At 35.4% G+C, this 15,097-nt stretch overlaps 1 protein-coding gene across 1 annotated transcript in view; it reads left to right on the forward strand.

Annotated features, from left to right (window-relative positions):
* Positions 1 to 15,097, forward strand: part of lamc3 (laminin, gamma 3) — a 318,369-nt gene that overhangs the window by 59,306 nt on the left and 243,966 nt on the right. The window lies entirely within an intron of this gene.

Consider the following 15,097-nt stretch of genomic DNA (forward strand, 5'->3'; position numbering starts at 1 on the left):
AAGGTTATCTGAATGATGCTTTAATTATGGGGGAAAAAAATGTGTTCAAAATTGACAAAAATTGTGTAAAAAAACAGAGGTAAAACATTAAAACTAATCCAAATCACAATAGAGACAAACTATATACAAAACACCGTTAAAAATGGATAACAAATTGTGTAAAAAAAAAGGTAAAATATTAAAATTAATGCAAATCACAATAGAGACAAACTATATACAAAACACCGTTCAAAATGGATAAAAACTGTGTAAAAAAACAGAGGTCATATATTTAAAATAATTCAAATCACAATATAAACAAACTATATATAAAACACCGTTAAAAATGGATAAACTTTTTTTTTTTTTTTTTAAACAGGTAAAATATTAAAAATAATCCAAATCACAATAGAGACAAACTATATATAAAACACCGTTCAGATTGGATAAACGTTTTTTTTTTGTTTTTTTTAAACAGGTAAATTATTAAAAATAATCCAAATCACAATAGAGACAAACTATATACAAAACACCGTTAAAAATGGATAACAAATTGTGTAAAAAAACAAAGGTAAAATATTAAAATTAATGCAAATCACAATAGAGACAAACTATATACAAAACACCTTTCAAAATGGATAAAAACTGTGTAAAAAAAAAAACAGAGGTCATATATTTAAAATAATTCAAATCACAATAAAAACAAACTATATATAAAACACCGTTAAAAATGGGTAAACTTTTTTTTTTTTTTTAAACAGGTAAAATATTAAAAATAATCCAAATCACAATAGAGACAAACTATATATAAAACACCGTTCAGATGGGATAAACTTTTTTTTTTTTTTTTAAAACAGGTAAATTATTAAAAATAATCCAAATCCCAATAGAGACAAACTATGTACAAAACACCGTTAAAAATGGATAACAAATTGTGTAAAAAAAAAACAAAGGTAAAATATTAAAATTAATGCAAATCACAATAGAGACAAACTATATACAAAACACCTTTCAAAATGGATAAAAACTGTGTAAAAAAAAAACAGAGGTCATATATTTAAAATAATTCAAATCACAATAAAAACAAACTATATATAAAACACCGTTAAAAATGGATAAACTTTTTTTTTTTTTTTAAACAGGTAAAATATTAAAAATAATCCAAATCACAATAGAGACAAACTATATATAAAACACCGTTCAGATTGGATAAACTTTTTTTTTTTTTTTTTTTAAAACAGGTAAATTATTAAAAATAATCCAAATCACAATAGAGACAAACTATATACAAAACACCGTTAAAAATGGATAACAAATTGTGTAAAAAAACAAAGGTAAAATATTAAAATTAATGCAAATCACAATAGAGACAAACTATATACAAAACACCGTTCAAAATGGATAAAAACTGTGTAAAAAAAAAACAGAGGTCATACATTTAAAATAATTCAAATCACAATAAAAACAAACTATATATAAAACACCGTTAAAAATGGATAAACTTTTTTTTTTTTTTTAAAACAGGTAAAATATTAAAAATAATCCAAATCACAATAGAGACAAACTATATATAAAACACCGTTCACTTTGGATAAACTTTTTTTTATTTTTTTAAAAACAGGTAAATTATTAAAAATAATCCAAATCACAATAGAGACAATCTATATACAAAACACCGTTCAAAATGGATAAAAACTGTAAAAAAAAAAACAGAGGTCATACTCATTCACACAAAAGGGTTGTTTCTTTGTTATTAATATTCTGGTTCCTACATTATATATATTGTATATATTTTCATTAATTACTAGTTTCTATGTAACTGTTTTTATATTGTTTTACTTTCTTTTTTATCCAATATTTTTTTTTTTATATATTAATTTTATTTTATTAATTTTTTTAAAAAGGACCTTATCTTCACCATACCTGGTTGTCCAAATTAGGCATAATAATGTGCTAATTCCACGACTGTATATATCGGTATCGGTTGATATCGGTATCGGTAATTAAAGAGTTGGACAATATCGGAATATCGGCAAAAAGCCATTATCGGACATCCCTAATAAAAATATGTGTCAAATAAAACATATAGCCCTACTAGTCATTGTGGCCCGAAGCAACAGCATAGAGTGTTTAGGCCCTGGTTTCTTCATACATAATCAGTTATAGTGGGACTTGAATAATTCCTCTTCCCCCAAAAACATGCTTTATTTAAGCAGCTGCAACAAGGTAGAACTCATTTAAGATAAATATTATTTTTTTGTGATCATGCAATGTCTTGTTAGTTTTTTAGTCTCGGCACTATTTAAGTCCATTTTGTTCTTTGTCCTCGAATACTCAGGCTTCCAGACTCGGCTGACCCTTTTTTTTTTTTCTTTTTTTTTTTAGTCAAGTTATCGACAAAGCCGCGTCAGCGTCATTTAGTCCAAACACCATTAGCCATCGGAACAACGGGCAAAGTAGAAAAGAGCAAAAGCCACCCAAGCCAAATGCAATCAATTCCTTTCAGGTTCCATCTCTATGGTCCTAAATGGGCTGCTGCGGCCCTCTGAGTCCGAGTGCACTCCTGGCTCAGACAGCAGCGATAAGGCTGGCAGGGGGTAGGGGGGGGGGGGCATGGGATGAAAAATAAAGAAGCAAGATATAAGGCCCAGTGAGAGGCTATTTCACGTTGGAGCTCTTCATTTAGAATGGGGGGGTCCGCAACACGGTCCACTGGTTGTTGCACACAAAGACACCTTAGTGGGGTTCAACCAATCAGCAACCTCACACACCAGATGTGTCTCTCTGCTGTCACCTTTGGCCTCATCAGGTCATGTCACGGCTTTAACACACAGGTGGCCTCAGTCCTGCCGCCGCAGGGGCAAACGCTCCAAACGAGAAAATGATCAAAAACCAACCACGAAACAAATGCAATGGGAAAATGCCACAAAAAACAAACAGCAACAATGTGTACGTTTTACAATATAACTAAAACAGTTCATATTTACTAAACCGTCCCATGTGTCGTGTCTGTCGGAGTGTTTGCATGCATATTTGCACATGCTATCGTAATGTAATCAAGCTAGCGTCGTTAGCATTAGCGACTATGCTAACACGTTTACAAGTGTCTGTGTTAGTAGTATTAACCCTTGTGTAATGTTCATATTGTTGTTACTCAGCCAGCGTTTACCTTATCCCAATATGTATATTATCAACACATGGTGCATTCAGGTGTTCTAGGTACATTATCAACACATGGTGCATTCAGGTGCTCTAGGTACATTATCAACACATGGTGCATTCAGGTGCTCTAGGTACATTATCAACACATGGTGCATTCAGGTGCTCCAGGTACATTATCAACACATGGTGCATTCAGGTGCTCTAGGTACATTATCAATAGGTGCGTTCAGGTGCTCTAGATACATTATGAGCACATGGTGTGTTCAGGTGCTCTAGGTACATTATGAACACATTTTGCGTTCGGGTGCTCTATGTACATTATCAACACATGGTGCGTTCAGGTGCTCTAGGTACATTATCAACAATAGGTGCGTTCAGGTCCTCTAGATACATTATGAGCACATGGTGCGTTCAGGTGCTCTAGGTACATTGTGAACACATTTTGCGTTCAGGTGCTCCATGTATATTATCAACACATGGTGCATTCAGGTGCTCTAGGTACATTATCAACACATGGTGCATTCAGGTGCTCTAGGTACATTATCAACACATGGTGCGTTCAGGTGCTCTAGGTATATTATCAACAATTGGTGCGTTCAGGTGCTCTAGATACATTATGAGCACATGGTGCGTTCAGGTGCTCTAGGTACATTATGAACACATTTTGCGTTCAGGTGCTCTATGTATATTATCGGCACATGGTGCATTCAGGTGCTCTAGGTACATTATCAACACATGGTGCATTCAGGTGCTCTAGGTACATTATCAACACATGGTACGTTCAGGTGCGCTAGGTACATTATCAACAATAGGTGCGTTCAGGTGCTCTAGATACATTATGAGCACATGGTGCGTTCAGGTGCTCTAGGTACATTATGAATACATTTTGCGTTCAGGTGCTCTATGTATATTATCAACACATGGTGCATTCAAGTGCTCTAGGTACATTATCAACACATGGTGCATTCAGGTGCTCCAGGTACATTATCAACACATGGTGCGTTCAGGTGCTCTAGGTACATTATCAACAATAGGTGCGTTCAGGTGCTCTAGATACATTATGAGCATATGGTGCGTTCAGGTGCTGTAGGTACATTATGAACACATTTTGCGTTCAGGTGCTCTAGGTACATTACCAACACATGGTTCGTTGAGGTGCTCTAGGTACATTATCAACACATGGTGCGTTCAGGTGCTCTAGGTACATTATCAACAATAGGTGCGTTCAGGTACTCTAGATACATTATGAGCACATGGTGCGTTCAGGTGCTGTAGGTACATTATGAACACATTTTGCGTTCAGGTGCTCTATGTATATTATCAACACATGGTGCATTCAGGTGCTCTAGGTACATTATCAACACATGGTGCATTCAGGTGCTCTAGGTACATTATCAACACATGGTGCGTTCAGGTGCTTTAGGTACATTATCAACAATAGTTGCGTTCAGGTGCTCTAGATACATTATGAGCACATGGTGCGTTCAGGTGCTCTATGTACATTATGAACACATGGTGCATTCAGGTGCTCTAGGTACATTACCAACACATGGTTCGTTGAGGTGCTCTAGGTACATTATCAACACATGGTGCATTCAGGTGCTCTAGGTACATTATCAACACATGGTGCGTTCAGGTACTCTAGGTACATTATCAACAATAGGTGCGTTCAGGTGCTCTAGATACATTATGAGCACATGGTGCGTTCAGGTGCTCTATGTATATTATCAACAATAGGTCCGTTCAGGTGCTCTAGATACATTATGAGCACATGGTGCGTTCAGGTGCTCTATGTATATTATCAACACATGATGCATTCAGGTGCTCTAGGTACATTATCAACACATGGTGCCTTCAGGTGCTCTAGGTACATTATCAACACATGGTGCGTTCAGGTGCTCTAGATACATTATCAACAATAGGTGCATTCAGGTGCTCTAGATACATTATGAGCACATGGTGCGTTCAGGTGCTCTAGGTACATTATGAACACATTTTGCGTTCATGTGCTCTAGGTATATTATAAACACATGGTGCGTTCAGGTGCTCTAGGTACATTATCAACAATAGTTGCGTTCAGGTGCTCTAGATACATTATGAGCACATGGTGCATTCAGGTGCTCTTTAAAACAAATACCTTTAATATCTATAGCCCGGAAAGTATGGTACAAAAAACAAAAACAACAGCAACAATGTGTATGTTTTACAATATACCTAAAACAGTTCATATTTACTAAACCGTCCCATGTGTCGTGTCTGTAGGAGTGATTTAATGCATATTTGCACATGCTATTGTAATGTAATCAAGTTAGCGTCGTTAGCATGCTAACACATTTACAAGTGTCTGTGTTAGTAGTATTAACTTATAATGGCATTATTTTTGTATTGTTTCGAAAATTCACCAAAACGTCACCGTGGAGTTATAGAGTCTGTTTAGCCGATTGGAGAGCTAGCTTCCGCAGCTAGTGGGTCCGTGACGATGACCTCTGTTTGTCGTACTAAAACATTTTGATAGATTTTTGAGCGCCGTGTGTAATGTTCTATATTCTCAATGGAACATTTAAAATGTCGGTGTTGTTTACTTGAGACATAATGCCATCATACACTTATCTCTTATGTTTGACTGCCATCTACTGGTCACACTTATCATTACACAATGTTCCAAATAACATAGCTTCGAGGCGGGTAAGCTCAACCAAACTTATTCCTTGCATTAGACGCACCGGGTTATAAGGCGCACTGTCGAGTTTTGAAACAAACAAAAAAAAGATTTTAAGTGCGCCTTATAGTCAAAAAATATTTTAAGTGCGCCTTCTAGTCAAAAAAAAGGATTTTAAGTGCGCCTTATAGTCAAAAAAATGTTTTAAGTGCACCTAATAGTAAAAAAAAAAAAAAGGATTTTAAGTGCGTCTTATAGTCAAAAAAGATTTTAAGTGCACCTTCTAGTCAAAAAAAAAAGATTTTAAGGGCGCCTTATAGTCCAAAAAAAGGATTTTAAGTGTGCCTTATAGTCAAAAAAGGATGTTAAGTACGCCTTATAGTTAAAAAAAAAAAAAAAAGGGATTTTGTGTGCGCCTTATAGTCAAAAAAAAAGGATTTTAAGTGCGCCTTATAGTCAAAAAAGGATTTTATGTGCGTCTTATAGTAAAAAACAATATTTTAAGTGCGTCTTGTAGTAAAAAAAAAAAAAAAAAAAAAAGGATTTTAAGTGCGCATTATAGTCAAAAAATGATTTTAAGTGCGCCTTATAGTCAAAAAAAAGGATTTTAAGTGTGCCTTATAGTAAAAAAAGGATTTTAACTGCGCCTTGTAGTCAAAAAAAGGATTTTAAGTGCGCCTTATAGTCAAAAAAGGATTTTGAGTGCGCCTTATAGTCAAAAAAATATTTTAGGTGTGCCTTGTAGTCAGACAAAAAAATTTTAAGTGTGCCTTATAGTCAAAAAAAAGATTTTAAGTGCGCCTTACAGTCAAACAATGATTTTAAGTGTGCCTTATTGTCAAAAAAAGATTTTAAGTGTGCCTTCTAGTCAAAAAAAGGATTTTAAGTGCGTCTTATAGTCAAAAAAGGATTTTAAGTGTGCCTTATAGTAAAAAAAAAGGATTTTAGGTGCGCCTTATAGTCAAAAAAGGATTTTAAATGCGCCTTATAGTCAAAAAATGATTTTAGGTGCGACTTATAGTCAAAAAAGGATTTTAAGAGCGCCTTATAGTCAAAAAATGGTTTTAAGTGCGCCTTATAGTCCAAAAAGGATTTTAGTTACGCCTTATAGTCAAAAAAGGATTTTAGGTGCACCTTATAGTCAAAAAAGGATCTTAAGTGCGCCTTATAGTCAAAAAGGATTTTAGGTGCGCCTTATAGTCAAAAAATGATTTTAAGTGTGTCTTATAGTCAAAAAATTATTTTGAGTGCGCCTTATAGTCAAAAATGATTTTAAGTGCACCTTATAGTCAAAAAAATTATTTTAGGTGCGCCTTATAGTCCGGAAAATACGGTAGATGTTATTCAAGTTAAGACTTTTTTTTTCCAATGTTCATGCAGTTAAACAGGTTATTTCTATTCGTGTTGTTATACCTGTTGTGACTTCAGAGCAAACCCACCTCCCACTATGTGTCGCACAAGTCGATATTAGCGACCTGACCAGTAAATGAGTTTGATAGATTTAAAAAAAGTTCTCCGGGAGAAATGCATCGCTCAGCAAAACTTTGCTTTTAAATATGCACCTTCTTTTTTATCATTCTCGGCAATGCAATAAAACTTTTACAATTCTGTCGGGGTCATTGAAAACCTAAAAACCCGCAGCCAACTTTCCCGATTTTGACCACCCTGCCGTACTTTTTTTTCTTGTTTTTTTTTTGATGTTGTGCTTTTATTATTCCCACGGGTGCCCGCTTTCAAAGGCAATCCCGCATTAACGGCGCCGAGCAAACTATTTGTCCCCAGTGATGGATCGTCTGTCTCCGGCAATTTCTGCAAAAATCTCTGCAAGTTGACTCTGACTGCACCAGCCACCTAAAACCAATGGCAGCCTGCGAGGTATGAAACGGAGCTCTAAAAAATATATAAGCCATTTGAGGTGGCTCACTAGCCTTCAGTCCTCCCTAGTAAACAAAAAAAGGGGGGAACAAAAAAAAAAAAAAAAAGCCTTTTTATTTATTTTCTTTTTTGGCAGAAATCCACGGGATTGCAAATAAATCAGCCCTGGCGAGGCTGAGAATGCTCAAAAAGCAAAAGGTGTTGTACGTATAGCAAACGCTCTCCTAATCGCTCCTCCGAGACAAAACGGGCTCTAATTGTCCGTCTAAACAGGATTTTAAGTGTGCCTTATAATCAAAAAAGGATTTTGAGTGTGCCTTATAGTCAGAGGTGCGTAGTAACGCGCTACATTTACTCCGTTACATCTACTTGAGTAACTTTTGGGATAAATTGTACTTCTAAGAGTAGTTTTAATGCAACTTACTTTTACTTTTACTTGAGTATATTTATAGAGAAGAAACGCTACTTTTACTCCGCTACTTTTATCTACATTCAGCTCGCTACTCGCTACTAATTTTTATCGATCTGTTAATGCACGCTTTGTTTGTTTTGGTCTGTCATAGTGCCTGCGTTTCAACAAATGCAGTCACTGGTGACGTTCACTCCGTTCCACCAATCAGATGCAGTCACTGGTGACGTTAGACCAATCAAACAGAGCCAGGCGGTCACATGACCTGACTTAAACAAGTTGAAAAACTTATTGGGGTGTTACCATTTAGTGGTCAATTGTACGGAATATGTACTGTACTGTGCAATCTACTAATAAAAGTTTCAATCAATCAATCAAAAGTGTGAAGGAAAAAAGACACTTTTTTATTTCAAACGTACATCCCGTCACAAGCCTAAAGACTGACTGCACAGTTCCTGTCTTCACAATAAAAGTGCCACTCCATCGCGCCTGCGCTTTCAAAATAAGAGTCTCCGAAAGCCAGCGCAAACAAGCTAGCAAGCTACGGAATTTGCCGCCAATGTATTTCTTGTAAAGTGTGTGAAAACGAATATGGAAGCTGGACAAATAAGATACCAAAAACCAACCACTTTCATGTGGCATTAGACAGAAAGGAGGAACTTTTTTTCTCCTGCATTTGAAAACGTGGACGTTAGCACTGCTGTCTGATTACAATCAATGCAAGTCATCAGAATCAGGTAATACACCAACTTATATTCTTGTCAACATGAAAGAAAGGAATCTATATGTGTTAAACATGCATGTATATTCATTAAAACACCTTTAACATGTAAACAAAAACGGCAAAATAAATAAATATAAATGATATACTGTATATATCAATGTATGTGTATATATATATATATATATATATATATATATATATATATATATATGATATGTGTGTGTATGTTACTCATCAGTTACTCAGTACTTGAGTAGTTTTTTCACAACATACTTTTTACTTTTACTCAAGTAAATATTTGGGTGACTACTCATTACTTTTACTTGAGTAATAAATCTCTAAAGTAACAGTACTCTTACTTGAGTACAATTTCTGGCTACTCTACCCACCTCTGCTTATAGTAAAAAAAAAGGATTTTAAGTGCGCCTTATAGTCAAAAAAGGATTTTGAGTGCGCCTTATAGTCAAAAAATGATTTTAAATGTGCCTTATAGTCAAAAAATTATTTTAAATGTGCCTTATAGTCAAAAAAAGGATTTTAAGTGTGCCCTGTAGTCAAAAAAGGATTTTGAGTGTGCCTTATAGTAAAAAAAAAAGGATGTTAAGTGCGCCTTACAGTCAAAAAAGGATTTTGAGTGAGCCTTATAGTCAAAAAAGGATTTTAAGTGCGCCTTATAGTCAAAAAAGGATTTTAAGTGTGCCTTATAGTCAAAAAATTCAAAACGGGCTCTAATTGTCCGTCTAAACAGGATTTTAAGTGTGCCTTATAATCAAAAAAGGATTTTGAGTGTGCCTTATAGTAAAAAAAAAGGATTTTAAGTGCGCCTTATAGTCAAAAAAGGATTTTGAGTGCACCTTATAGTCAAAAAATGATTTTAAATTTGCCTTATAGTCAAAAAAAGGATTTTAAGTGTGCCTTATACTAAACAAAAAAATTATTTTAAGTGCAGCTTATAGTCAAAAAAAGGATTTTACGTGCGCCTTGTAGTCAAAAAAGGATTTTGAGTGTGCCTTATAGTAAAAAGAAAGGATGTTAAGTGCGCCTTACAGTCAAAAAAGGATTTTGAGTGAGCCTTATAGTCAAAAAAGGATTTTAAGTGCGCCTTATAGTCAAAAAAGGATTTTAAGTGTGCCTTATAGTCAAAAAATTCAAAACGGGCTCTAATTGTCCGTCTAAACAGGATTAAATGTGAAAAGCCGTGCACAAACAAGCAAAGGGCGGCAGCTGAAAGGGTCTCTCCCCTGCAAAATGTCACCCAAAGTGGAGTTTGCATGATGGTGAAACACCACCTTTTTTTCTTTTTTTTTTTTTTACATAAAACACACAGATTATTCATTATGTAATCCTACATAAAGTGGAGATACCATACTAGTTAGCGTTGGCTTCTTTGGACAAATAAGTCGAGGGTGTCCCGGGTTTTTTTTACTGAAACATCAAAGGATGAAGGTACCATTTTCATGGTTTTCATTTGGTAAAACAAAAAAAAAAATACCATACTTTCCGGGTTATTAAATGTATTTATTTTAAATTTAACAATAATCATTAACTTAGAATTTAATGGCAGCAACACATCGCAAATAAGTTGGCACAGGGGCATTTTGACCACTTTCCTTTTAACAAGACTCAGTAAACGTTTGGGAACTGAGGAGGCCAATTTTTGAAGCTTTTCAGGTGGAATTCTTTTCCATTCTTGCTTGATGTACAGCTTAACCTTCCTCCTGTGTTAGCTTTCTGTTACCATCTCTTATGTTAACGGGTCGGCTTTGACCCATGTCTTAAATCAGCTGTAAATTACACTAAAAACAATTATCTATCATCCAATTAGTTTCTCTGCAAGTCACCAACTCTATACTGAAATGACCTCACATGTCTGGACATGCCTGTCTTTGTTTGTTTTAGTACTGGATAACAAGGTAAAATGAAAATCCCCTGAAGCTCAAAAGATTGGTAGAGGAGCTGGCTGTCAGTGTGTTCAGTTTTGGCTCTAATTATTACTTTATTATCTTATTTTTATAATTGGGTCGAAACAGACCCTAAAGACACCAAGGTCATGATTTCAACTAGAGCATTTTATAATTTAGTGAAAAAAAAAAAAAAAGTTTTATTTTGTAGAAATAGAGGTTCCTGACAAAGTCAAAAAGCCTTGATGCAAAAAACTAAATTTTTGTGGTTCTTTTATGCATTCAAAAACTAAAACGGGTCGGTGCCGACCCTAACACAAGACGAAGGTTAAGTTGTTCAACAGTCATTCATAATGCGCCACACATTTTCAATGGGAGACAGGTCTGGACTCTGTTACTACAAAGCCACGCTATTGTAACACGTGGCTTGGCATTGTCTTGCTGAAATAAGCAGGGGCGTCCATTATAAAGTTGCTTGGATGGCAACATATGTTGCTCCAAAACCTGTATGTACCTTTCAGCATTAATGGCGCCTTCACAGATGTGTAAGTTACCCATGCCTTGGGCACTAATACACCCCCATACCATCACATATGCTGGCTTTTCAACTTTGCGCCTGTAACAATCCGGATGGTTCTTTTCCTCTTTGTTCCGGAGGACACAACGTTCACAGTTTCGAAAAACAATTTGCAATGGGGACTTGTCAAAACACTTTGCATCAGTCCATCTTAGATGAGCTCGGGCCCAGCGAAGCCGGCGGCGTTTCCGGGTGTTGTTGATAAATGGGTTTCGCTTTGCGTAGTAGAGTTTTATATTGCACTTACAGATGTACCGACCAACTGTAGTTACTGACAGTGGTTTTCTGAAGTGTTCCTGAGCCCATGTGGTGATATCCTTTACAAACTGATGTCACTTTTTGATGCAGTACCGCCTGAGGGATGGAAGGTCCGTAATATCATCGCTTACGTGCAGTGATTTCTCCAGATTCTCTGAACCTTTTGATGATATTACGGACCGTAGATGGTGAAATCCCTAAATTCCTTGCAACAGAAATGTTGTTCTTAAACCGTCGGACAATTTGCCCACGCATTTGTTCACAAAGTGGTGACCCCTCGCCCCGTCCTTGTTTGTGAACGACTGAGCATTTCACGGAAGCTGCTTTTACACCCACCTGTTCCCAATTAGCCTGTTCACCTGTGGGATGTTCCAAATAAGTGTTTGATGAGTTGATCAGTCTTTTTTGCCACTTGTGCCAGCTTTTTTGAAACATGTTGCAGGCATCAAATTCCAAATGAGCTAATATTTCCTAAAAATAACAAAGTTTTCCGGTTCGAACGTTACATATATTGTCTTTGCAGTCTATTCAATTGAATATAAGTTGAAAAGGATTTGCAAATCTTTGTATTCTGTTTTTATTTACCATTTACACAACGTGCCAACTTCACTGGTTTGGGGGTTTTGTACAAGCAGCCAGGTTTGGATGGCAAAGGCCTGTTCTCATCATTCTAATTCCAATGCCATATTTTTTTGCTAGAAACTTCAAGTATGACCCATTTTGTTCCTAGGGGTGGCAAAGACCAAAACCATGAATCAGACAAAGAAAAAATCTCTCTTCTCATCAGTTCAATTTCCCTCTTCTTTTCTACTGTTGAGGGACTCCTGGCTCCCAATTGCTTCCCTTTTAGTGAGTCTTACTTTTATCTTTTTGTTTGCTTTTCCATGTGTTTGTTATCCGCCTCCGCTTTCTTCTCCCGTCTTTATCTTTGGTGCGGGCTCAAACAGCAGAGCGCGAGTCCTATCAAGGATAGAAGCTTAGCCGAGTCCTGCCCGGTTTACTGAAGGTCTGCCGCAGTCTCAACCCTTCTTCTCTCCAAATAGTATCAAAGCTTCTGTTATTTTTTTCTAAAACGTTGCTTTTAGACTTACAGACTGTTCTCGTTACGGCATCTCCTCGTCCCTATGCACGCCAATAAATGATCAATATTGCATGAAAAAAATAAAAAATAAAATAAAATAAAAAACATTATATACCAATGTTTTTTATTTTATTTTATTTTATTTTTATTTTTTTTATTTTTTTTATTATTATTAAATCAACATAGAAAAAAACACACGATACACTTTCAACTAGTGCATCAACCCAAAAAAAAAACCTCCCTCCCCCATTCACACTCATACACACCCACTCACACAAAAGGGGTTGTTTCTTTCTGCTATCAATATTCTGGTTCCCACAACATGGACAACATTTCTGCAAGGGACACAACACAGTCCCTGAAGCACACTTGATTGTTTGTGCTGTTGGTCCACTAACATTTTCATTTAATTACTATTTTTTCTTTCTTTTTTCTCCCTTATGTCATTATTTTTATATTGTTTTACTTTCCCTTTTATCCAAGAAAATATTTATTTATCTTATCTATAAAAAAATAAAAAATAAAAAAAAAAGGAAAGAAAGTTTGTTTCCATATATTAGTCGCACTGGACTATAAGCCGCAGATATATATTTACAAATAAATTATTGAATCAGACAGATTTTGTAAATGTTTATTTAAATACCTTAATTCAGTGTTTTTCAACCACTAGTGTGCCGTGGGAGATGATCTAAATTCACCTATTTGGGTTCAAAATATTTTTTTCAAACCAGCAAATTATGTGTTGTTGTTTAGCTCGGCAGAGTAACCGTGTAATACTCTTCCATATCAGTAGGTGGCAGCCGGTAGCTAATTGCTTTATTGATGTCGGAAACAGCGGGAGGCAGGGTGCAGGTAAAAAGGTATCTAATGCTTAAACCAAAAATCAACAAAAGGTGAGTGTCCCTATGAAAAGGCATTGAAGCTTAGGGAAGGCTATGCAGAACGAAACTAAATATGAACTGGCTACAAAGTAAACAAAAACAGAATGCTGGACGACAGCAAAGACTTACTGTGGAGCAAAGACAATGTACATCCGAACATGACATGACAATCAACAATGTCCCCACAATGAAGGATAAAAACAACTGAAATATTCTTGATTGCTAAAACAAAGTAGAAAAATATCGCTCAAAGGATGAAACTGCTACAGGAAAATACCAAAAAAAAGAGGAAAAGCCACCGAAATAGGAGCGCAAGACAAGAACTAAAACACTCCACACAGGAAAACAGCAAAAAAAACCTCAAAATAAGTCACGGTGTGATGTGACAGGTGGTGACAGTACACCTACTTTGAGACAAGAGCTATAGTAATGCATGCTTGGTTATGGTTTAAAGTCACACCCAACAATTGCGACAACGATTTTTTTTTACTGTCAACTGAGTTTTGTTTTTTAGTGATTTCTACTGGTGGCTCAAAAAGGTTAAAAAAAATACTGCCTTAATTGTTTCCAAACGCTGTCTGTGACGCGGCAGTAAAACGGCTGGTTAAACAAAACAGAAGTCATCGTCGTGGACCCGCGAGCTGTGGAAGCGAGCTCTCCAATCAGCTAAACCAGGGGTGTTAAACTCATTTTAGCTCAGGGGCCGCATGGAGGAAAATCTGTGCACACGCGGGCCGGACTATTAAAATAGTGGCATTAAAACTAAAAAAAAATAAGGACAACTTCAGATTGTTTTCATTGTCTTACTTTGGGCAAAAATAGAACAAACACATTCTGAAAATATTACAATAAAAATATGGAAAAAACTAACGGCAGGGGTAAAGTTTAAATCCATGAATGAATGTTTATAACTGAATAAATGTACATATGCATAAAAATATGTTTTCTTTTCTATTATTGTTTTTAATGAATTACGTAACGTTTATGGCAACCTTTTTCCAAAAACACATCATAGAATGTGAGATATAACAGGATAATGCATACATTTATCATTTGTTTTCAAAACGGTTACAATAAAGTGGGACTCCAAAAATGTATCGTGGGACCCAATTTTAATGACTTGATGGGGTCCCTGGGACCCCGTTTTGAAAATTCCTAGCGCCAACACTGATGGAGTATTGGTGCGTGCAAAACAGCAGAAGGCGGCTGTGGCCTACGGGCCGGTTCAAATACTAATCAAATATCATCCCAGGGGCCATAGATGATTAATTTTGTCATTGTTTTATTTCATTACATTTTAATCTTTTTTTTTTCTTTCTGCAGTTTTTTTAATTGTAATTTTTCATTTTTTTTATTTTTTTTTTTCCATACTTTTTTCTTTTCTGCAGCTTTTTTAAATTGTATTTTTTCATTTTTTATTTGATTTAATTTTCATAGTTTTTTCTTTCTGCAGCTTTTTTTAATTGTATTTTTTCATTTTTTATTTTATTTGATTTTCTTTTTTTTCTGCAGCTTTTTCTTATTGTATTTTTTCATTTTTTATTTGATTTGATTTTCATATAATTTTTTTTCTGCAGCTTTTTTAATTTGA

Source organism: Nerophis lumbriciformis, linkage group LG11 (assembly GCF_033978685.3).
Source record: "Nerophis lumbriciformis linkage group LG11, RoL_Nlum_v2.1, whole genome shotgun sequence".
In the NCBI taxonomy this organism is placed as follows: Eukaryota; Metazoa; Chordata; class Actinopteri; order Syngnathiformes; family Syngnathidae; genus Nerophis; species Nerophis lumbriciformis.